Source organism: Jaculus jaculus, chromosome 7, assembly GCF_020740685.1.
Source record: "Jaculus jaculus isolate mJacJac1 chromosome 7, mJacJac1.mat.Y.cur, whole genome shotgun sequence".
NCBI lineage: Eukaryota > Metazoa > Chordata > Mammalia > Rodentia > Dipodidae > Jaculus > Jaculus jaculus.
The window spans coordinates 119,629,165-119,653,874 of NC_059108.1; the positions used below are offsets into that span (position 1 = coordinate 119,629,165).

Below are 24,710 nucleotides of genomic sequence, written 5' to 3' on the forward strand. Positions count from 1 at the left end.
AGCTTACATGTTATATCTTTTTTCAGATTTTATATGCTTTACACTGAATACTGAAAAAGAAAAGGGATGAAGCCCTGGGATTCTAAGTCCAAGCACCATGAGTCCATCTGTTGACAAGTACATCTTCTGGTCATAAAGAACAAACAAGAAACAAAAAGTCCCTGCCCTTGAGTGCACCTAGTTGACTTGTAGCCTCATGGGAGTGTGACAGCCAACCATGGAACCTGCCGCAGGGGAGGGTTCCGTGATTACTCTCAAAATCATACAGTTCCTCCACTGCAAAGCCAGCTACGATCCCACTGACTGGCTTCTCCATAGTGGATGCCTTCCCGTCCCCTGCAGTCCCCATCACCCACCAGCCTTTCCTCTGTCCTCCACCCTCGCAATCTTTTCATCCCCATCCCTTCCCACAGGCTCTTCGCCCACTCATCTTCTCCAGACACAAAGCTTTGCCTTGACGTCTTAGACCACCCTCTTTGCATCAAGATCTCAGAAGCGCTGTCGAAATTCTGGCTTTCCTCTGCAAGTCCTGAGAACTGCCTTCTGGATGAGCGCTCGACCCTCTTTCAAGGCTAATGGGCTCCTCCTTCCCCCTCTGAGGTGATTCTCCCTCTACCAGAGACTGTTTAGCCGCCTTTTTCTCAAAGGCATTTCCACAGCTGCATTCAACTGGTTTCTCACCCTCAGTATCACGTTAGAGCATAATCACACTTAACAGGTTCTCTGCTTTGCCTGATATCAAACTAAATGTAGGCATTAGCCAAAATTTGGTCTCTATGCTGCTTCTCACATGATCCTCTCCCCTTTCTGTGCTGAGAGCTGTTAAACTGACACCCCCAGACCCAGGCTCCAGACTCAATTGCAGCCCCTCTATAGAAACATGCTGCTGAGACTTCCTACCTAACATGTCAACCTGGACCCCCTGAACAGAGCTGCACCTCTTTTAAGGCTTAAATCTTCCAAAAGCAGCAACACCAACCTCTTAGATATCTGAGTGGCAAGAAATTGGCTACTCAGAAGCTCTCCGCCCCACTTCACTGCCATTGGCCTTATGAACCTACAACTCTGTAAGAGCCTGCAGAACTTTTAAAATACTTTATGTATTTATTTCAGCAAGAATGAGAGAGGCAGATAAAGGGGGGGGGGGAGAGAATGGGCATGCCAGGGCCTCCAGCCAGTACAAACTCTAGACTCATGCACCACCTTGTATATCTGGCTTTATGTGGGTACTGGGGAATTGAACCAGGGTCCTTTGGCTTTGCAAGCGTCTTACCTACTAAGCCATCTCTCCAGCCCAAAACTTCTTTTAAGATTGAAAGATAGGGGCTGGGGGCTGGAGAGATGGCTCAGCAGTTAAGGCACTTGCCTGCAAAGCCTAAGGACTCATGTTCAATTCTCCAGGTCCCACATAAGCCAGATGCACCAAATGACATAAGCGTGCAAGGCTACACATGTGCATAAAGGGGCACAAGTGTCTAGAGTTCGATTGCAGTGGGTGGAGGCCCTTACACGCCAATTCTCTCTCCCTCTCCCTCTCCCCCCCCGCATGTGCGCGTGCGTGCGCTCTTGCTCTCTTGCATAAAATAAAAAGGCCAGTCTGTTGAACTTGCCTCAAAAAAAAAAAAAAATTAAAAGACAGGGACTGGGGAAATGGCTCAGTGGATAAAGCACTTCCCATGTAAGTGTGAGTTCCTGAGACCAGGTCCCCAAAACTCATGTAAAAGTCAGACCAAGACCATGTGGCAGGCCCCGAAGAATCTCCCAGAAGCTCACAAAACAAGCTAGCTTGATGAGTGCAGCAAGGAAGACTAATGAGAGACCTTGTCTTACGGGACAAGGTAAAGACCAAACCCCAGGGTTATTCTTTTTTCTCTATATATGTACCATGCCATGCACACACATGCCAGCAATCACACACATGTATACACACATGTACACACACACACACACACACACACACACACACATGTACCCCCCCAAAAAAAGAAGAAGACAAGAAAAAAAGAGGAAGAGAGAACGATTTGAAATCAGGGGCTGGGGAGATAGTTCAGTTGGCTGCTTGCCTTGGACCTGAGCTTGATGCTCAGAACCCACATAAAACGATGGTCATAGCAACACCTACCTATGATCCCAGTCGCAGTGCCGGGAAAGATGAGACAAGAGGATCCCTAGGGCTCAATGGCCAGCAAGTCTAGCCTAATTGGTGAGCTCCAGACCAATAAAAAACCCTACTTCAAAACCAAATGAGGGCTGGAGAGATGACTTAGCAGTTAGGACTCTTGCCTATGAAGCCTAAGGACCCCGGTTCAATTCTCCCAGTGCCCATGTAAACCAGATGCACAAGGTAGCACATATGTCTGGAGTTCATTTGCAGTGGCTAGAGGCCTTGGGGTGTGCATTCACTCTCTATCTCTCTAAAATAAATAAATAAAATACTAAAAAAACAGATTCCTGAGGAACAACATCCAAAGCAGTCCTCTGCTTTCCATACCTACATACACACATATGTGCCCATGCATACGAACACATATCACATACATGCATGCAAAAACAGATCAGAAAATAAATTATCTTCAGCATAGAAAACGTGTATTATAAAAATCAAACTTAGGGGCTGGAGAGATGGCTTAGCAGTTAAGCGTTTGCCTGTGAAACCTAAGAACCCTGGTTCGAGGCTCAATTCCCCAGGACCCACATTAGCCAGATGCACAAGGGGGCGCATGCGTCTGGAGTTCGTTTGCAGTGGCTAGAGGCCCTGGTGCGTCCATTCTCTCTCTCTCTCTCTCTGTATCTGCCTCTTTCTTTCTCTGTCTGTTGCTCTGAAATAAAGAAAAGTAACAACAACAAAAAAAAAAGTCAAACTTAGGAATAATTTGGAAATCCTAATGTTTTTTTCCTCTCCAAATCTGGAGTCTAGTACTCAACGGACTATGTGGGTGCAAATAAACTTGGCTTGAGTAACTTTAACCTCCTCATCGGTAAAATGAGATTGCAATATCTCCAAGGCCTGTTAATAGCAGTCACCTTTCCATTGCTGAGATAAAACATCAGGCCAGAAGCAGCTTATAGAAGGAAAAGGTTTATTTCGGCTTAGAGGTTTTTATTTTTTAATATTTTTTTAAATTAATTATTTATTTATTTGAGAGCGACAGACACAGAGCGAAAGACAGATAGAGGGAGAGAGAGAGAATGGGCGTGCCAGGGCTTCCAGCCTCTGCAAACGAACTCCAGATGCGTGCGCCCCCTTGTGCATCTGGCTAACGTGGGACCTGGGGAACTGAGCCTCGAACCGGGGTCCTTAGGCTTCACAGGCAAGCTCTTAACCACTAAGCCATCTCTCCAGCCTGAGATTTTTTTAAATATTATTTATTTATTTGACAGAGAAAGAGAGTGAGAGAATGTGCACGCCAGGGCCTCCAGCCACTGAGAACGAACTCCAGATGCATGTGCCCCCTTGTGCATCTGGCTAACATGGGTCCTGGGGAGTCGAACCTGAGTCCTTTGGCTTTGCAGGCAAATGTCTTAACCACTAAGCCATGCCTCCAGCCCTTGGCTTAGAGTTTTGCGGGGAGCTTTCATCACGACAGGAGAAAGCATGGCAGAAGCAGACAGTCCTGTGTCATATCTCTCACCAGCAGGCAGGAAGGAGAGAGGGAGCTGGCTAGTACAGGCATGCTGGGCTCAACTATGAAATCCCAAGGCCCATCTCAGTGACACTTCTCGAGCAAACCGCCACCTCCCAAAGGCTCCACTAATTAAGGATTAACTAGGAGGCTTAATGTGGTGGTTTGATTCAAGTGTCCCCTATCAATTTATGTGTTCTGAATACTTAGGTCCCCAGCTGATGGAATTGAATCCTCCTGGAGGCAGTGTATTGTTGGGGCGGGCTTATGGGTGTTAGAACCAGCTTCCTCTTGCCAGTGTTTGGCACACTCTACTGTTCCTGCTGTCCACCTGATGCTGGCCAGGAGGTGATGTCCACCCTCTGCTCATGCCATTGTTTTCCCCTGCCATGAGATTCGAGTCTGTGAGCCAAAATAAACCCTTTTTTTCTCATAAGCTGCTCTTGGCTGGGTGTTTTCTGCCAGCAACGTGAACCTGACTGCAGCTCTTAATCACAGATACAGGCAGCTATGGGGGATCTTCTACATCTATAATACAACACTTTAGAATTAAGAAGTCAAGGCTCTTAAAGACCAGAACAGGCCCCAGACGCATGACTCAGGAGTAAATAGCAATAGCAAGTAGACACATTTAGGCCATGTGACCTTGTCAAAAGTATCCTTCCCGAATACTCTTAAAAACGGAGACTCTTACTTCAACATCATGAACTCACAACTCCAATTTCATGGTCCTGCTTATGATTCTGGAAATCATCATGAAGAAAAAAAGAAAGAATCATGAGATACCACGCCAACTGTTAAGAGCAGAAGAGGTCAATCTCATGCCCTGATATAGAAAGATGTCCTAGGTATTTGATGATTAAGCAAAAAGGACAAGTTTCAGTTTCAGATGAAACATGAACCACCACAACATACGTAAGTAAACATATGCACATGTGGATATATGCACACACAGAGACGTCCACCTGCACAAAGCGTCACATATTTATAGCTACATGCTATATAGCTAGCAGATCTCTAGAGGGATGTATAAGAAATTGTTAATAGTGGTTATATTTAGTAAAACGTCCAAAGTAGCATTACTATTCTTCTATGCTATTTGACCTTTTATCATGTGTATAGGTTCATGCTACCATTCCTAAGAACTAGTTTTTAAAGTGTAAAAGGGCAAAGAAGAACCGGGAGAAAAAAATAATGGAGGAAGGGCTGGAGAGATGGCTTAGCAGTTAAGGCACTTGCTTGCAAAACCTAAGGACACAGGTTTGATTGCTCAGGACCCACGTAAGCCAGATGCACAAGGTGGCACATGAGTCTGGAGTTCATTGGCAGTGGCTGGAGGCCCTGGTGCACCCATTCTCTCTTTCTCTTCCTTTCCCTCTCTCTCTATCAAATAAATAATAAATCTTTAAAAAGTAATGGGGTAAAAAGTCTAGGACCTGAATCAGGAGACTTGGGCTCCATTAAGAGTCCTACAGCTAACATACTTTGAAACTTCAAGTAAATCATCTCCCTTCTATGGTTCCCTGTATTGGTGGAGGGGGGGTCAGAGGACAGGGTCTGGGGAGATTGCTCAGTGGTTACGGACATCTGCTTGCAAAATGTGCTGGACCAGGCTCGATTCCCCAGTAACCACATAAAGCCAAATGCAAAATGTGGTGCAATTATCTGAGGTTTGTTTGCAGCAGCTAGAAGCCCTGGCACACCCATGCTATTTCTCTCGTCTATAGTGGCTGGAGGCCCTGGCACACCCATTCTCTCTCTCTCTCTCTCTCTCTCTCTCTCTCTCTCTCTCTGCCTTTCTCTCTCTGTCACTCTCAAATAAATAAATGAACAACAACAAAAAAAGTAGGGGTGATTTCTCATTGAATTGGGAAGAGGTTCAAAAAATGAGGTTGCGGATGTATTTTCCTCATTTTGAACTCCTCAAAGAAAGATGTCCTTTGGAAATAATATACTCTGAGTGTCTTGGTTATTACAGTATCTAATAACCTAGAGATCGTCTCTGAAGAGCATCTCAGTCCATTCCTTTGCTTTGCTTTGTTTAAAAATGTTTTTAATTTTTTTGTTTAGTTTTATTTACTTATCTGAGAGCAACAGACAGAGAAAGAGGCAGATAGAGAGAGAGAATGTGTGCACCAGGGCCTCCAGCCACTGCAAACAAACTCCAGATGCGTGCGCCCCCTTGTGCATCTGGCTAACGTGGGTCCTGGGGAATCGAGCCTCGAACAGGGGTCCTTAGGCTTCACAAGCAAGCGCTTAACCGCTAAGCCATCTCTCCAGCCCCATCCCTGTTTTATAGACAGAGAAACCAAGCGTAGACTGAAATGATCACATGCCAACCAAATGCACTGCTCACTAAACTCTGCTGTTTGCAAAGACTTATGACTGCCAGGAGATTTTAGCTCCCAATTCACTCTGTGCCTCTTCTGCAGAGAAGGCACAAGACATATGCAGAACAAGCAGAAGGCGCTCTTTGCTGGTGGAAATGGGGAGAGATGGAAAATGACTTCCTCTGGGTCACAGTAAAACCAAAGCTGGCTCTCAGCATAGCTGGGAAGTATTCGACCCTGGGGATCAGCTCAGCATCCCTCCCCCACCTGGGCTCAGAGCTTCACCTTGAAGCTGAGTGTCTCACTGCAGTCGTTTTCTGAGTGTTTTCTGGGTCAGAAGCAGTGAGAGCAGTCGAGCTGCGGCTGCCAGTGGAATTGCTACATTGAGGGCGCAGAGCTGCGGATGTGTCTACGAGGCGCCCCCCTGAGCTCACCCAGGAGCCCTGGTGAGGAAAGCTCAGTTGAACTAGACCAACCGAGTATTTTTCCAGTCTCCCCCCGGCAAAGTGGCTTCACACAGCTTTGCACTGCAACCCACCCGGTGGTATGTCCTCACTAGAATGGATCTCTGTCTTAGGGAATGCTTGCTCACTCCCTCTCCCAGAGTCCTTGGCTTTGAGTCTCCAATGGCACCTCTTTCCCTGCACCTGTAAACACCTCCATTCTCAGAACTTCACACAGTGAAGGGGCCTCCTGCCTCAGATCCTCAACGGAATGTCTGCGCATCAAGATACCCTAGAGAGCATATACCGAAAGCACACAGCTACCTTATAGAGAAAGGCAGAGCCTGATCCACTGCTTCTGCACACGGGATCATGGAATCTGAGGCTAGAGCACGCTTAGAACACTAGGCCGTAAGCCATCTCTAGACATGGAAAGGACTGCTAACCCAAGAAGCACGCAGCCAGGCCAACAAGTAGTAGCCAGTTTACTGCTGATCTCTGCCATGGCATCCTGTCTTGACACAGGATAATGACCACCAGGGTCCACGGCATCCTAGGCTTCTGGAAGCTACTGTTAGTTTAGTCCACTCTCGCTGTCTCCTCTGGATCAAGTTTGCCGAGTGCTGTCTGCTTGTCACTAGCCTCACTGTGCCCGTGGAACCCAGCTGTCTGAGATCCCGTTGCGTTGTCTTGGCTGGGCCCTACTCTTTGCATCTCTGCCTGTAGGCCATCCTAAGACCCAACTTTGTCCTCTGCCTCTCTTTATCCCGGGTTCATCTTGCCAAGGCCTTTGAAGGCCTTCTGTGTATCAGTTCATCTCAGACCCCACACATATTTATAAAGGTCTGGCAGTTAAACCCGAGCTCCTATCAGTCACTGGGCACAGAATGGGGCAGGAGAGGAGAGCGGTTGGATTGCAGTGGGAGGGTGTCCATGACAGAGGTTTTTGTTGAAAAGAAACAAAACACACTCAAAGGCCTGAACAAGCAGAATGCTAGCGAGCCTGAGCACTGGTAAACTCACTTTTGTCTGCGGACAGCAGAAGCGAGAGCAGAACCAAGCAATAGAGACCGTAACACGTGACAAGGTCCTCTCCACTTGGTCATGGCTAAGCATGAGTAAACAAACAATGAAACAGGTTAAATGTGCACACAGAGAAGTAAAGTCTCTACACAGGAATGTTGCAGGATTTTCCCAAGATCTTTTCCTTAACTCTTTACTCTTATCTGTGTGAGAGTGTGTGTGTGTGTGTGTGTGTGTGTGTGTGTGTGTGTGTATCTGAAACACCCATCAAAGAACCTTTCATAACTATAGTCTGAGGGTCAGCCTCAAACATTTGCTGAAAAATGAGGTGGGAAGGACAGTAATGCTAGATGAATACCTAAAGTTTTCTAGCGGCAGAAATATTCTGATGATGTAATGCCCAATCAGCTGCTGTTTCCTTCCAGTAAGTGGAGCGCACTTGGGGGATAGCGAGGAGGGAAAAGTCTCCATTTGGGTCGGAGGCATTCCTCCCCACCCCTTACTCCTTCCTACCCACCATCAGTGGGTGTTTCCCGTTAACCATTCTTCAAAAACTTCTATAGGGCATCAATTTTGGATTGGCACAGTGCCGAATATCCCTGCGACCTTCTCCATCACTCAGTTCCACCCACACAAGAGTCAGGGGCTTAGTTGGGCCTCAGGGACCCCATGGGGACAAAACACTGTCCCTTCTTTAAGAAACACAAGCCCAGCGTGGTGGCACATGCCTTTAATCCCAGCACTCGGGAGGCAGAGGTAGGAGGATCACAGAGAGTTCGAGGCCACTCTGAGACTACATAGTAAATTCCGGGTCAACCTGAGCTAGAGCAAGACCCTACCTGGGAAAACCAAAAGGAAGGAAAATAAAAGACAAAGAAACTCAACCCAGCAGAAGCTCCTGTATACAACCAGTGTACAAAGTGACAGAGGAGACAATGTGTGTCTCCTCAAGTAAGAAAAGAGAGAATGAGGTTTCAGGAAGGTTTACATCTAGGTGGAGCCTTTGGTATATAATGTGTAAGACTCTGTGACTGAGAAAAGGCAGAAAGACATTCCAGGTGTAGATACCAGTAGAAACAAAGGCATTAGAACAGAGGTAGGAGAATGGGTGTCAAGTTGAGCATCACAAGCACCCAAGGTAGGTGGAAAGAGAGGAAATAAAGCTGGGAAGGGTGGTCACAAGAGACTGCAAGGTCCTGTCTGCCCACTTAGACTTTATTTCTTCACTGAGGATGAACGCAAGGCGGTACACATGCTAGGGATGTGTGCTACCACTGGGTTATGACTTCTGCAGCCTTTCCCCTTTAAACTTGATTTGACACTGAGGCACTAAAGAGAGTTTAAAAATGGTGAGATGATTTAGCCAGACTTACATTTTTAAAAATAATTCTGAGGTCAGAATATGGGATGGGTTAGAAAGAAAAAAGAGTGAAAACTTTCAGGCCAATTATTCAAATATAACATAAAAACCATACCAGTGGAAACTGCAAGACAGGGACAAATTTGAAATTTTTCAAGGAAAAATGGATAGTAGTTGGTAGCTATGTGGGTACAAAAGTTTCAAAAGAAGAAATATAAAAATGCTGTCGAGGCTCTTAGAGTGGTGGCGACAACATAAAAAAAAAAAAAAAAAAAAAACGTCAAAAAGATCAGGATTGGGCCTGAAGCTGATGGTGAGAGATCCTGATAAAGCAATGGCAGCAACCAGGAGAAAGCTTCAAGGCACATGTGGAGCTAAGAAGGGACATTAAGGCTGGTGATCAGGATTGAGGCAACCCCAGCAATTAAAAGCTGCTAGAGGGCTGGAGAGATGGCTTAGCAGTTAAGGTGCTTGCTTGCAAAGCCAAAGGACCCAGGTTAGATTCCCCAGGAACCATGTAAGCCAGATGCCCAAGGTGGGGCATGTGTCTGGAGTTTGTAGCAGCTGGAAGCCCTGGCACACCCATTCTTATTCTCTCTCTCTCTCTCCAAAGCTGCTAGAATGGAAAGGCCTAAACTAAGCATCAGAGATAAGCAACATAAGATGAGGGAAAAAGGAGAACCTGGGCCACAGAGGCCAAGGCAAGGCCTAGTTTCAAAGTGAGACGTGGAACCTGGAAAGATGCCACTGCACCGAACCCAGCTTGTTTCAGAGGCAGTTTCAGTACAACTGCCTATGCAGACGGGTCCACTGCGCAGTACTAATTAGTGTCTCCATCCTCAGATGTCAAAGAGCCATGTCGTAAATGGGACTCAGAACATTAATTATTTATTAAAAGCTAATAAGGGGATTCAGGCCTATTAGGTTAAATCATTGCAAATATAAAACAGCCTACAAAGGTATGTAATTAATTACCTCTCCAATTTCAAACTATTAAAAATGCAGGATTTCAAAGAGAAAATGTCTGAGAATTAAGAGCCATATAATGTTAACCCAATGTCTACCCAATTATAGGTGGGCCCAGTGATTCAAAGCCAAACCTTCTAGAACAAAACCACATGTGGATTCCAGTCCAGCTTTAATCTTACAAGTAAGTTGGTTAAGTTAACTTCTCTAAGACTGATCATTTTTATCAGTAGAAGGATGATAATGTTATAGACATGGCATTATCAATATACATAAAAGCTTTTAGCATAAAACCTACATTCTCAATGAATGCTGATTTACTGTTATGATACACTTATTTCCAAGTTAAAATACACATTAACTCTGGGACACATGATTTCAAAGATCATTCTTTCTTTAATCAATGTATACTTTTTGTGTCACTTCCCTCTCTATACCAAGTATGGCTTTAGGTACTGAGAAAAAACATATACATATACATATATATATATATATATATATATATATATATATATATATATATATATATATGTATGTATTTATGTATGTATGTATGTATGTACACACACATATATATACATATATATATGTATATGTATATATATATATATGTATGTATGTATATTTTAAATTTTATTTAGTTATCTGGGAGGGAAGGAAAGAGGGAAGGAAGGAGGCAGATAGAAAATGGCCTCTAGCCACTGCAAACAAACAAACTCCAGACAAATGTGCCACCTTGTGCATCTGGATTATGTGGGTACTAGGAATTGAACCTGGTCCTTTGGCTTTGCAGGCAAGCACCTTAACTGCTAAGCCATCTCTCCAGCCCTGTATTTGTTGGAGTTTTTTTTTGAAATAGGGCTTCATTCTAGCCCAGGCTGAACTGTAATTCACTATGGAGTTGATCCTCCTACCTCTGCCTCCAGAGTGCTAGGATTACAGGCATGAACCACCTGGTTGTCTTTTGTTTTGTTTTCGTTTTATGCTGAGAATGTGTTTAAAACTAGAAAAGAAAAAGAATAAGACCCAATTTTCTATCACAAGAAGACAAGTTTGGTCAAATGGTGTGGAAGGCAAGCTGACAACCACAAGGAAAAAATGACCCATCCTGCAGCAAAGGAATGAGGATTGTATCCTGAAAATACAATACAAGGAGAAAGCATTTAGTGCCACCCAGTAAGGGAAGGGGCTGCCAGGCAAGGTGATAAAGATGACACAATGTTTATTCATCACAGGGAAATCTGTAAGGAAAAATTTGAGTATATTAATAAATATTAAGGACACACACCCTGGGAGGGGGGTCAGACAAAGAGGAGGTTCTTTGCCCAAGGGCAAACAGCAGGGAAAAAGAAGCTGGAAGCAGCCCAGAGTCTCTTCATGCAGCTCAAGGACTTTTTGACATCATCCCATAATATTTACACCTTCCTACCTGAGTTTGGGCTCCATCATCTACAAGGCCAAGCAAACATCCGCTTGTCCTCTAAGAGTCTACAACCTAAAAATAGGTCACCTCCTCTATGAACGCATCCAAGAACCCTGATGGCAACTATTCCCTCAAAGACAGTGATCTCAAGTGACACCTCTCAGGTTCAGTGTGGCCCCAAAGGTGAGGGGATATGAATACATTTTGGAAATGTTAAACACTGGGGAGAAATATTAAAATTGATGGATGGTTTCCTTATAACATTAAAAATAGAATATATGATGATCCAGCAATTCCATTTCTAGGTAGATATCCAAAAGGATCCTGAGGAGGTAATTGCTCTCTCATGGTGAGATTCTGTCATAGCAGCATTATTCATCACAGGCAAGGGGTAGAAGAGACCCAGTGTCCATCAGTGGATGGGGAGAAGAGGGGAGAGGAGTTAGCACTGAATGGATACAGAGAGTTTTGGAAGATGAGGAAACTTCTGGAGCTAGATGATGGTAATGGCTATAGAGCAATGCAAACATAATTTTACCACTGAACTTAAAAAATTGTTAAAATGCTAACTTTTATGTTTTATATATATAAAACATAAAATACATATATATGTGATTATATATATATATCATAATTTAGAAAAAAGATTCTAATTGCATGATTTCTGTGCCTATTAAATAACTATTATTCATCCTTTAGGGGGAAGTGAAAACTAACTTTGTTTCTGACAACTAGACGCAACACCAGCCTGGAGGTGTGGCTGAGGGATAATGTTCTTCTTAGTAAGGGCAAGATCCTGGGTTCGACTCCAGGCCACCATGACTAGATGCCATGTCACCTGAAGAAAAGACAAGAGTTCTTTGTCCAAAGTAGCAGCATCCAGTTACCATTCCCTAGGGAAAGAGACCTTTGGAGCCCCCTACAAAGGTAGCAATAATCTAACATTTTCTTTTCTTTGTTTTTTAGTATTTTTATTTATTTATTTGCAAGCAGAGAGAGAGAGAATGAGTGAACCAGGACCTCTAGCCATTGCAAATGAACTGCAGATGCACGTACCACTTTATGCATCTGGCTTTACGTGGATGTTGCAGAATCAAATCTGGGTTGTTAAGCTTTGAAGGCAAGCGCCTTGACCACTGAACCATCTCTCCAGCCCCTCGTCTGACAATTTCTGGTTAGCTATAAATCCCTACATGATATCATTACCTCAATAAGGGATTGAGTTCTAAGACACATGTTTCAAAAATTACTTATAAGCAGTTGGGTGTGGAAAGGCAGGAGGATTTTGAGTTTGAGGCTAGTCTGGGCTACCTGGTGAGATTTGCCAGAAATACAGAGCTGAAGATATGGATGGCACAGTAGGCAAAGTACTTGCTGCCCAAGCACTGAGGACCTGAGCTGGATGCCCAACACCCACGTTAAAGCTGGCATGGTGGCATGTGTTTGTAATCCCAGCACTGGAGAGGCACAGGCAGGAGGGTCTCTAGGGCCTGTTGGCCAGCTAGTCTAGCTGAATCTATGCGCTCCAGATTCAGTAAGAAACTGTCTCAAAAATAAGATGGCAGGCTGGAGAGACAGCTTAGCGGTTAAGGCACTTACCTGCGAAGCCTAAGGACCCAGGTATGATTCGCCGGGTCCCATGTAAGCTAGATGCACAAGGTGGCACATGCATCTGGAGTTCCTTTGCAGTGGCTAGGGGCTCTGGTGTGTCCATTCATTCTCTCTTTCTCAAATAAATAAACAAACTTTTTTTTAAAACAGATGAAGCCCAAAAAACATCTCTCTCCCTCCCTCCCTCTCTCTCTCTTTCCCTCTAATAAATAAATAAATTAAATAAATAGATAAATAAAAATAAGGTGGTAAGGAATTGTGGAAGACACCTGACATAGACCTCTGGCTTCCACATACTCATGCACACACACCACACATATGAACAGGCATATATGCATGAACATACCATATACACATAGGCAAAAAATGCAAACAAAAAGTTACTAATAAGTATAAGCATTAGGTCAATTAAGAAACTTTGAGTAAAGTATCTTTTTTAAGTTACTAACTAAACTCCTATATGCAGATATATTAGTCAAGGCTTCATAACTACAACTTATAAACTACTTCCTTCCATTAAGGGTTTATTATCATAAACTAGGCATGGTGGCACACACCTTTAATCATAGCACTTGGGAGGCAGAGGTAGGAAGATTACTGTAAGTTGGAGGCCACCCTGAAACTACAGACTGAATTCCAGATCATCCTGGGCCACAGTGAGACCCTACCTCAGAAAAATCAAAAAACAAAACAAAAACTACCAACCAAACAAAAAAGAGTTTATTATCAGATGGGCATGGTGGTACATATTTTAATCCCAGGGAGGCAGAGGTAGAAGGATCACTGTGAGTTTGAGGTCAGCCTGAGACTACTTAGTGAATTCCAGGTCAGCATGGGCTATAGCAAGACCCTATTTCAAAAAACAAACAAAAAAAACAAAAAATAAATAAACTTTAAGTTAAATATCTTTTTAAAGTTACTAATGCATAGTGGTCAAGGCTTCATAACTGCAATTTATAAACTAGTTCTGCATTAGGAGTTTATTATCAGCCAGGTATAGTTGTGGACACCTTTAATCCCAGCACTCGGGAGGCAGAAGTAGGAGAATCACTGTGAGTTCAAAGCTAGCCTGAGACTACATAGTGAATTACAGGTCAGCCTGGCCTAGAAAGAAAGACCCTACCTTGAAAAACCATAAGGCACAGCTGTAACCCCAATAATCAACAATGGTGGGGCTGAGGTGGGAGGATTACAAACTCAAAACCAGCCCAAAGTAAGACCCAAAGGGCACACTGCTTGAGCAAAGTTAAGTATTAACAGCAAAGGAGGTTCTGCAATTGTGCTCAAATCAATCACACATGCAAATGGTCCTTTTAACAAGTGTGGAGAAGGGAACTATCACGATGGGGGTGCCCCAGAAAGACTGCACAGCCTTGAACCCGGGTTCTGACGGAGACCACTCCAAATCTAGAGAAATGTTTAGGACTCAGCAAGCAGAGGCAAAGATGGTTCCAGCAGAGAGTTTTTTGGGGGGAAGGGAGGGCAGATAAGGTAGAAAAAGAGACTGAGGTCAAATTACAAGAGCTCTTAAGTATCAACTTCATGAGTTTGGAGTTCCACTTCTACCAAGAGTGACACTGGAAGCTTAGAGAAAGGTGTTATACGAGGTGTGGTTCTCGGTGTAGGACAGTTTGGAGAGCGAGACCCTTTACCGACAGAAAGCTGGACTCCATGCCACTTACAGATATATCTGAGGGTTACAGAGTGACAAGTTGCCCAAGTCATACCAAACCTTGAAGTCAAATATATATGATTGCTAGGTTAAAAGGATGATTTTAAAATATGCCAGGCCACCTAACACTACCTACACAAGACCATCGTAAGAGGAGGAAAAGATCATGACATCAAAATAAAAGAGAGACTGATTGAGAGGGGGAGGGGATATGATGGAGAATGGAATTTCAAAGGGGAAAGTCTAGGGGGGGAGGGTATTACCATGGGATACTTTTTATAATCATGCAAAATGTTAATAAAAATTGAGAAAAAAAAGAGAAAGGAAGGAGAAAAAAATAAATAAAATATGCCAGGCCAATGCTTAGATGTGTGTGCAAGTTTCTTAAGCAATACATGGAAAACTGTTGACAGCAGTGGCTTCTAGGAAGTAAGATGGTGATGGTAGCCAAAGGCCTTTAATTTGCATTGTATAATTTTTATTATTATTATATTATTATTTTGGTTTTTCGAGGTAGGGTCTCACTCTAGCCCAGGCTGACTTCACCATGTAGTATCAAGTGGCCTTGAACTCATGGCGACCCTCCTACCTCTGCCTCCCGAGGGCTGGGATTAAAGGTGTGCGCCACCATGCCCGGCTTCATTGTATAATCTTGTATAATGTGAATATGCATTTTAACTTGTACATGAATTCATTTTATAAAAAAGTTTTCTTAAAGATGAAACCCAGAGGGGAGATGGCTTAGTGGTTAAAGCACTGGCTGGCAGAGCCAAATGACCCAGATTCAATTCCCCAGTACCCACATACAGCCACATACACAAGGTGGCACATGCATCTGGAGTTTGTTTCCAGTGGCTAGAGGTCCTGGTGCACCCATTCATTTTCTATTTCTCTCTCTTTGCTTCTCTCTCTCTCTAATAAATAAATAAACTCTTTTTTTTTTTTAAAGATGAAACTCAGAAAACATAAAAAATGTTCAGGCTTGAACCAGCAAATTCAAAATGTTCCTAATCACAAAGTGAAATCTATTTCAATCTTGCCTCTCCACTCTTTCATCTCTGTCACACAGTGTGGATGTGAGAATGCTCTAAGAGGAACAGAACCAAGTACATAGCACATCTAAGGCTTTACTTCATAACCGACACACCATGAATCATCCACTATAAAACATCTCTTTTTTGGCATGCCTAAACGAAAAGTCTGCCTGAGATGATCCCAAATCAACTCAATGAAAACAGAAATAAAAAATAACAGGCCAGAGTACATTTGATAGAATATATCTCCATCCCAGTAAATTACCTTTTTATTCTTCCATTTGCTCAGGCCAAAAACAATTCAGTCATCCTTGACTTGCTCTTTTTCTCTTATTCTCCATATCCAAATCCCTTCAAGGGTACCTGAGATATACCCATAATCCAACTACATTTCACCACCACCCTCCGGCGCCCTGATTCATCACCTCTTACCTGGGCTACAGTCACGTTCATTGAGCTCCTCATTCTACCCTCATTCCCCACAATCAATCCTTGGGACACCAAACAGATCCTCGTTAAATACAAACCTGAACAAGTCACTTCCTTGTCCACAATTTCTGGTGGCTTCTTATCTTACTTGAACTAAAACTCAAACCTGAATCTCTAGTCCCAGACACCCCAGGACTTCCTCTCTCATTTCATCACGTGCATTCCCATCAGAGTCCTCTCCTGACCATCTCATTCATCTCTAGAACCATGAGATTATGGTCTATATTCATCTATATCCATCTGTATCACTTAATTCCTGTCTCTCCATGATATCAGAGGCTCTTTTGTCCCTCATTTTCATGCTATACATCCTGGCCCTAGAATATATCTGTCATGTCAATGAGAATTAAATATTTGTTGGAGATGAAAGTAAGCATAAGTTGGGGCCATTGATTTCACTGGGCAAAAAGATTCTTTTGAAGTCCATAATGAAGCATAAACAAAAGGCGCTCATTAAATTTGGCACGAGGGATTGAAAAAGCTAAGCCATCCATTAACAAGCCTATAAACCCATCATTTATCTATGACATGCTGCTGGGCACCATAAATTCATGTTTTCTAGCATTAGTTATATTCTATAGGTACATCCTTGAGATTTTATGGCTACACTAACAAGTAAATACTGCTATCAGTTTCCCTATCTTTCTCTCCCAAACCAATGAACTTAGACAGGAATTTCTAATGAAGAAAGAAAGAAATCAACCAGAAGGTCCAGGAGAGTCAATCCCCTCAGAGGAGATCTAGAAAAGGCGCCCCCCAGTGGAATGAGGACATCAGACCGAAGTTTCATTCTGCCATGAATCACTAGTGGGACCTGTGTATATTTCTAATTCAGTTTCTCCAACTGCAAAAGAGATATAATGGGATCTTCTCTTCATGTGATCATAATAAGATAAAATGAGGCGATAACAAAGGCATCCTGAATACTGAAGGGACTACGTGTTGTCTGGGTGATCAACACTTTGTACAAGTCCATTTAGTGCTGAGCTCCAGTTCACATCCTCTCTCCACTGCTGGGGACCTGTGTCTAAACAAGGATCTGATGACACCCCCAACACACCCACACATACCTATACTTAAAAACTTGTACTTCAACATGATTTCAACGTGAACGTCTCAACTTATTCACACACTGACCTCAAACAACCTGCATCCTCTGGTCACACTCCCGCCACATGGAAGTGCTCCTTGTCCCCTAATGTAATCATGCTGTTCTGCACATCTAGGGGCATCACATACTCAGACCTCGTATCCTCTATCTAACCTCCCTTCTTTCATTAGGAAAGTTCTAGATGCTTTCAAAAGCCTTCTAGGGTCCCTAACCTGAATCTAAACTACCTGCTGTGGTCTTTCTCCAGGAACATCATTTTCTCCTGCATGCTATCGAGTCATTGCTTAGTTGCAGGTCTAACCTCCCCAGTAGCTGGAGACTTCTGTTTATACCACACTTAAATATATTGATTTAAATACCATACTTAAACATAAATCATTTCCAAGGATTTTTCTCTCTTGGAACCCCGCCCAGCTGTGTTGGGGGAGGTTACCCCACTCAGCTTTGGAGCTATTCTCCTTTGCTTCTACTCTCTTTTATTTCTACTGCCTTTGAAAATACATCTTCCATAATTAAACAAAAGGTGTCACATATGAGAATTCATGATGGTTCAAATAAGACAAGGCACATCTAAAGACATAACTTAGAGAGTTGGGGGTGTGGCTAAGCGAGCGGAGGGTCTGCCTCCTTGGGTAATCTCCGCTTGGCCCCTTTCTGTGTCCCCAGCAAATAGCAGCGTAAGGTACACGGTGGGTGTCCAAAGCGCCTCGTTTGGATAAATCTCAGTTGCTTCCTCAGGTCTTTCCAGTTAATTCTCTATAACTTTATGACTTGGAGCCAATGTTATAAAAGATCCTTCCTTTTTTCTTTTAATTGTTTGTTTGCATGAGTGTGTGTATGTACCAGTATCTCTTGCTGCTGCAAAGGAACCTCAGGTGCCTGCCCCACTTTGTGTCCAGCTTTGTGTAGATGCTGAGGAATTGGACTCAGGCTGACAGGCTTTGCAAGTAAGTGTCTTTAACTGCTCAGCTGCATGCATTCTTCCTCCCAGATTCCTTCTCTACAACAGAGGAGTAACTTTCCCCAGCCCACCTTTTCCTCCTTTTGTACTCCTAAGGAAGTATGATAGAAGGTACAGTTGATTCACAATTCCTGAATATTCTGGAAACAGACAGGAACCAAACACAGGGGCAGAATGAGATCCCAGACCTCTTTCTGCCTCTCATTAGTTGAGAGAGAGAGAGAGAAAAAAAAAAATTTGGAAGCAGAGATTCAAGTAGCCCCGATTCACTATGCACCTCAGGATGACTTTGAACTTCTGATCCTCCTGTCTCTGCCTCCAGAATGCCAAGATTACAGGTGTGAGCTACACAGGGGGTTTTGTCACTGCTGGGGATGAAATTCGGGGAACAGTACATGAAAGACAAGCACTCTACCTACTGAGCCACGTGCAGCCCCGTAAGAGATGTTATTAACTGTGCTTTATTTCTTTTGAAGCACTATGAATTCTCACATGAGACAAGCCCATATTTAAGTCTGGTACAAACAGAAATGATTTTCAACTTATTCATTTTCAGGATTATCCAAGTTTCTGCTGCTTCCACAATGGTGGAAACTTCTGAATTGACTATAATTCAAAGCAATTACTGTTCTTTAACTGTCAAGGTGCCCTGTTATATATTATTTTTCATAAATATCCTGAAAGATCTGAGCCCAGCTCAGTGCACAGTCGCTTTCTCCCCCCTAGCTTTGTGCCTATTCACTTGCTAAATTTATAGCATTTAAATGAAAGAAAGAAAGCCTTCGTTTGCCCCCACTGCTAACATGATATATGCCTGAGTTTTAATTGTCCTTTAATTATACCCTCAGCCAGGTCTGCACAGATATAACGGAAATAAAACCCTGTGGCAAAGCCTGAGAAAGCCTTGTTGAGATGGGAAGAAGACAGCTTTGTAATATTTCTTGCAGCTAAGAAGGGAAGGGCAAACAAGCGGGGGTCTGGGAATGCCATCAACTAGCCAAACAACTCATGAAGGTAGCATTCTGCCTGGGACTACCCTTCAGCTTTTCAACTCTGAGAGCTGCAAGGCCAGCGATCCCCTCGTGGTTTGATGTTCGGATAAGGCTGAATGAAAATGGAAGAGCTTGGATCGCTTGGCTGCGAATTAAGAAATAAGCCCAGCAACAAAGGGAAACATGCGATGACATTTTCTAAATATTTACCAAGGGGAGTTGACTATTCAGTGAGTGGAGCCAGATCTGATGTGAACTCTCCAGACTGGCCCCTACGTTCCCCTTTGAGCTCTATCGCCATCTCCAGAGCCCTCCTTCACCTCCTGAGTTGTCAGAAAAAAAGAGGTATGTCTGTTAGCCCCAGAAAATGCAGTGTGATGATTCTGGTGTACAGAAAAGCACATGTTTTCCTCCCAGATTCCTTCTCCACAACTGAGGAGTAATCAACGAGCTATCCATAAAGACCAACTTAGTCAGTACAAACTACTCTGAAAGTTAAATACCTCTTTGCAAATATTTTTGGCCTATCATGTCGGCATGGTTTCATAGTCCAGTATCCATGGACCTCCCTGCCAACCATCATTATAAAATCAAATTTCACATCAGCCCACACATCACAGTTACTTTCATTTCTGATCTTCCCAACTCAGTTAATACATGTTAATCTACAATTCTTAAGTGATGAAAAAACATTATGGATAAGGAATAAGTATATGTGATTACACTTGGAACTTCCTGCTGGTCGTGTTTATTTCCTACTTTATTGGGACAGACTTTTTTTTAGACAGATTTTTTTGTTTTGTTTTGATTTTTGTTTTTTGAGGTAGGGTCTCACTCTAGGCCATGCTGACCTGGAATTCACTACGTAGTCTCAGGGTGGCCTTAAACTCATGGCAGTCCCTCCTACCTCTGCCTCCTGAGTGCTGGGGTTAAAGGTGCGTGCCACCATGCCCAGCATGCTTAACTTTTAAACAATATTCAACTTTAAACAATAATCAATTTAGATTAAAAAGGTATCTGACAGTCCCAATAGATCTTCCCTTGTGGCTGGAGAGATGGCTCAGTGGTTAAAGGTGCTTGTTTCCAAAAGCTCTTTCCTTCTCCCCCTAGAAATGCCTCATAATTACTTATCTTGAGTTCTGTACTGTCTGGAGATAGGATTATGCATCGCTTTTGTGTGATAATGTGTATATCTGTACACCTAACAAGCAATGGGGAGAGTGCAGTTTAGCATCTAGTGTTCACAGATGTCTTCTCTTCTGCCTATCCTTAAGACTTTTTCTTTCTCTTTGCTTATTTTAGATTTCACTAAGCTGAAAGTATTAGGTATTAACATCTGTCACCACCTAATATTGCCCAAAGGAAAGAAAACCTTAGTTGTTTGAATGGACAGAGCTTCAGGAAATAAACCACACTGACATGAATAGAGGAGAAGAGGAATGGATTTGGATGATAAGAAGTAAGTTATATAAATGACCAGGTAAGTTTACAGCTAAGTCTCACCTGTAAGCAAGTTAATTAAAAAAAAAAAAAAAAGGCTGGACTCAGTGACCTCCAAGATCCCTTCCAACTCCAATCCCGTTTGCCTCATGAATTTTTTATAGCCACTCTCTGTCCTATCCCACTGTCCCTATGCATCATCAAGCCCTCCTGGCCACTTCCACGACTGAAAGGAAAATCTGTTTTAAAAAAAAAATCTATGCTTTGATTTCTGCCAAAATTATAGTACTGCCCTTGAAACAATGACCTGAAAATAATAGGCAAGGCTGAAAATCTCTGAACAAATGAATGCCCCATGCTGCCTTCAGGCAATATTTTTTAAGCTTCTTTGATATAAGCAGAATTATTTATCCAAGGCCCAAGGAGTGAATATTGTGAAGCTTAAAGACAATGCTACAAGCAAATCTTTCCAACCTGTTCTTCTATATCCCGTCGAGTGGCTAATCTTAAAAAGACAGTGGAAGCCAACAACTGAGCTTGAATCCTGGCCCCATCTCTTATCAGCTGTGTGATGTGAGCAAGTTATTTAGTTCCCTGAACCTGTTTCTTCTCTTTAAAATGCTAATATGAGCTACCTTGCACTGCTGACAATCAAACAGGATAATATAAAGAAAACTCTGAGCGTTCATTTACTCATTCTCCTATTCGTTCCAACAAGGATTAACCATGCATCCAGGCAGGCATTGGCACATAAGAGATAAACAAAAGCTATTACTGTTCTTATTTATGAAAAAAAGTGTTTGCAAAACTGTGGCAGACTGTCTGACTTTCGCTCAAAACTTTCTTTCACACCTACTTTGCCTGAAATAGTCATGTTTATTTCACCAAATATGCTTCCAGGTAGAAGTCGGCTTCCTGCCATGCTTTTACTCCCAAGCTAACTCTGCAGCAAGTGCTCCGCCACGGGACACCTTCAGAACACTTGGAAGAAGTAATGACCAGAGCAAGAGGCGGTATCGCAGCTCTCCGCCAGGCAAGCCACCCACTAAAACCTGATATGCCTGTGCTACAAGGCCCGGCCTGAATGCCTGGGAGTTTTCGGGTGCTTTCAATTCCGTGAGTGGACTCTAAGTCTTCCGAGAACTCAAGATTAACAGGGTTGGCTCACCCCAGCCACTGCCACTAGGCCTCCGATACAGCCAGGAGTAGCAGCTAAAAGGGTCCCATTTTCACAACAGAGGGGGTATGTTACAAAACTGCGGTTCACTCTAGAATCTAGAGCTTGATAAAACTGTATAACTGGTCCACCTTTGGAGTCAGTTTATTTTAAGGTCGGTGGGCCCTTCCACAATGTTCGTTTAACATCCCTTTTGTTGGCTAGCCTATGAGCCTCTGAACCAATCCACGCCTAGCTGTGCAAGGCGCTGGGCATTCAGGGTGCATTAGCAAACATTTTGCCCTCATAAGAGTTTCACGTGGCATTCTGAAGCCCATGGCTCACTGCAAGAGCAAAGACGCCTGATCTTGGAATATATATATATATATATATATATATATATATATATATATATATATATATTCGCCTTAAGTCATAGTGGGGGAGAACAGTTAAAGGAGGGAATTCTAGAGTAAAAGTGGGAGCCATTCGTGAATAGAAAGAGAGGCTACTGAACAGTTAGATATGCTTGAAATTTTTGATCTGTAGACTCTTCTCATACAGGAGCTATCAGAACAATCTTCCTTAGAAACTGAACTGTACGTGTTGAGTGATACAAGCATGGGCTCTGCGTGGTTGCCTCCTACCTCCAGGTGACAACTTGGCCTCTCCTCACTGAAGTTCCCAGTGCAAGAGACTGTCATAGATTCTGCCACCCCAGCCTGACAGAAGCATTTAAAATTTGCAGAAAAAAAAAAAAATTCAGTGACTTATTTTCATTTTCCTTCAATGAGTTAAGGATGTTATTAACTCCTGGAACCTCTAATTGCTCACTGAAAACAGTGGTTGGGATATTAATAGGCTATAAATCAAGGCCCTACCTGAGGCTTGTTGTCACGGAAACAGTACTCGAGCCCAGAAGCTATTCCCCCCCCCGCCCCCCCGCCGCCCTTGGGAAGTCTGGAGGAGTTGGCGGGACTTAAGGATTGTGGTAAAGCTCATATTTCCTTCACTTTCTGCTCTTTCTTGGGGCCAAAGTTGCTGGAATTGGCCCCGAGGGTACAGTACAATGGACAGTAGACGCTTGGTGAAGGAAAACTCAGAGAGGAGGGCGCTGGATGGTGGGGTCCTTGAATTATGACTCGGTGACACTAGGATCTCTCCTTTCTCTGTCCACACCGGGCCACCCTGGCCAGCGCCCTCCGCTGCCCTGACCCTGTCCTCCCTGCCCAGGATCTGGGCAGGCCAGGGGTAAGCGCAGTCAAGTTGCAGAAGAGGGATCTGCCCCGCCTTGGGGCCACGGGAGGCACCGGGAGCAGAGCGACAGACAGACAAGATTCCCCCGCCCCTCGGGATCGCAAGCTGGGGTCCTTCCCCTGGAACCGGGTGGCAGCGCGCCCGGGCTGACCCTCCAGGCTCTCCAAACGCGAGCGCCCCGCGCCTCGGGAGCCCGCTCGGCTTCCCGCGTCCCAGGATGACGCCTGCCGCAGCCGCCAGGCCCTCCGGAGCTCCGCACCGCTCACACTCCACGTCCGGGACCCCTCCCCTCCTTGCGCGCACACACACCCCCACATCCCGGGTCCTCTGGGCCCCACACGTCACTCGTCCCCCCGGGGTCTTCCCGGACCCCTGCGCGCTGACGCCGCGCGCGCACCCTCGCCATCCGCCCACCCACCCTCGCCAGCTCCCCGGGGCCGCCGCCGGGCCCTCCCGGGACTCACCTGCGCTGGGGCAGAAGCGGCGGCCGCCCCGAGCCCGGGGGGTGGCGGCGCAGGGGGAGGAGGGCAGCTCGGGGCTCCTGGCACAGCGGCCGCCGGGCGCCTGGTGCTGCCGAGCCACGGACCCGCCCAGAGATATAAATAACATTATCTGAGGAGGGACATTCCTGCCGGGGGACATCGCTGCTGCCGGGACCAGATAGTCCCGCGGCGGGGGCGGGGAGGCGGGGAGGCGGGGCCCGCAGCCTCCCCGCAGCGCCAGGCCCGCCTTCCCCACCCACTCCCGCACCTGCCAATCAACCTCCGCGCTCGCCGGGGAAGGGGGCCGCACCTGCCCAGCCTCCACCGCCTCCCTCCCGGAGGTTGGGGGGCGAAGGCGGGGAAAGCGCCTCCGTCTTCCCTCCCGGTCCCTCATCCCGAACCTGCCACCCCGAGCTCCCTGCGGCGGGAATGAAGGCTCCGCTCGGCAACTCGGGCCTAATGCGTGCGCCCCGGAGTGCGGGTGGAGGGGTGCTGCGAGCCTTGGTAGCGAACATGAGCCCTCCAGCCTTTTCCCGCCCTGCGCCCTCACGGGACGCAAAGCGGTTTTTAATATATATATATATATATATGTTAAAAGACACACGTTCAGGCCACAAGGTGGGCGAGGAGGGCGCCCGGGCTGTGCGCCCCTCGGTGGCAAGGGGACAGATTGCTCCCGGGTCACCGGCGCGTTAGAAGGCGCGCTCTCGGGGCCCGGCGACTTGCGGCGGCTGCCGGTGGAGGTGGGAGCAGACGCTGGGAGCGCAGGGGGTGGGCACTAGGCCCGAGGCCCCCGCCCCCAGCCTGCGGGCTCCGTGTCGTCGCTTCAGCCTGCAAAACCTAACGTGGTGGAGTGAAACGGGCAGTGCCGGTGGCGCGCAGGCTGCAGTGGCACGGATCTTGCACATTACAGGAATCAAAATCAACAGGCAAGCAGCCACACCCGCCCACCTGCACCTCCCGACGAGCCAGGGTCTCCCGGGCTTTCTTGCAGAAAGTCTGGGTGGAATGGGATGGTGCAGTAGGCCAAAGCAGACACCAGAACCAAATGGTGCCAAGCAGGAACAGCGAGGCATCTCTGAGCCGGCTGGGGAGAGGCACTGTTTATGGGCGGTTTGCAAGGCAGTCTGCTTTCTTGACTTTTCAACAAAACAAGGTCATTGCTCAGTAAGGCTTGCTGTGCGCCTCGCCTCGCGCCTTTCCATCTTTTTGCTCCACCGGCCAGCCGTGCCAGGGGTGATCTCTCCCCGGCCATCAGCCCAGGTAATAGCAGGCGCTATGGAGATGGAAGTGAGCATTTAAAGAGAACAGGGTCAGAAGGGATTTTTAACTTTAAC

General features: G+C 45.1%; 1 protein-coding gene across 1 annotated transcript in view; it reads right to left on the reverse strand.

The window, feature by feature from the left end:
- The window catches only part of Sptb (spectrin beta, erythrocytic), a 147,066-nt gene extending 123,607 nt beyond the window's left edge, over positions 1–23,459 (reverse strand). Inside the window, exon 1 of the mRNA XM_004649261.2 lies at positions 23,356–23,459. The gene's annotated coding sequence lies outside the window, so the exon portion shown is untranslated. The remainder of the gene's footprint in view (positions 1–23,355) is intronic.
- Between the last annotated feature and the right edge of the window lie 1,251 nt (positions 23,460–24,710).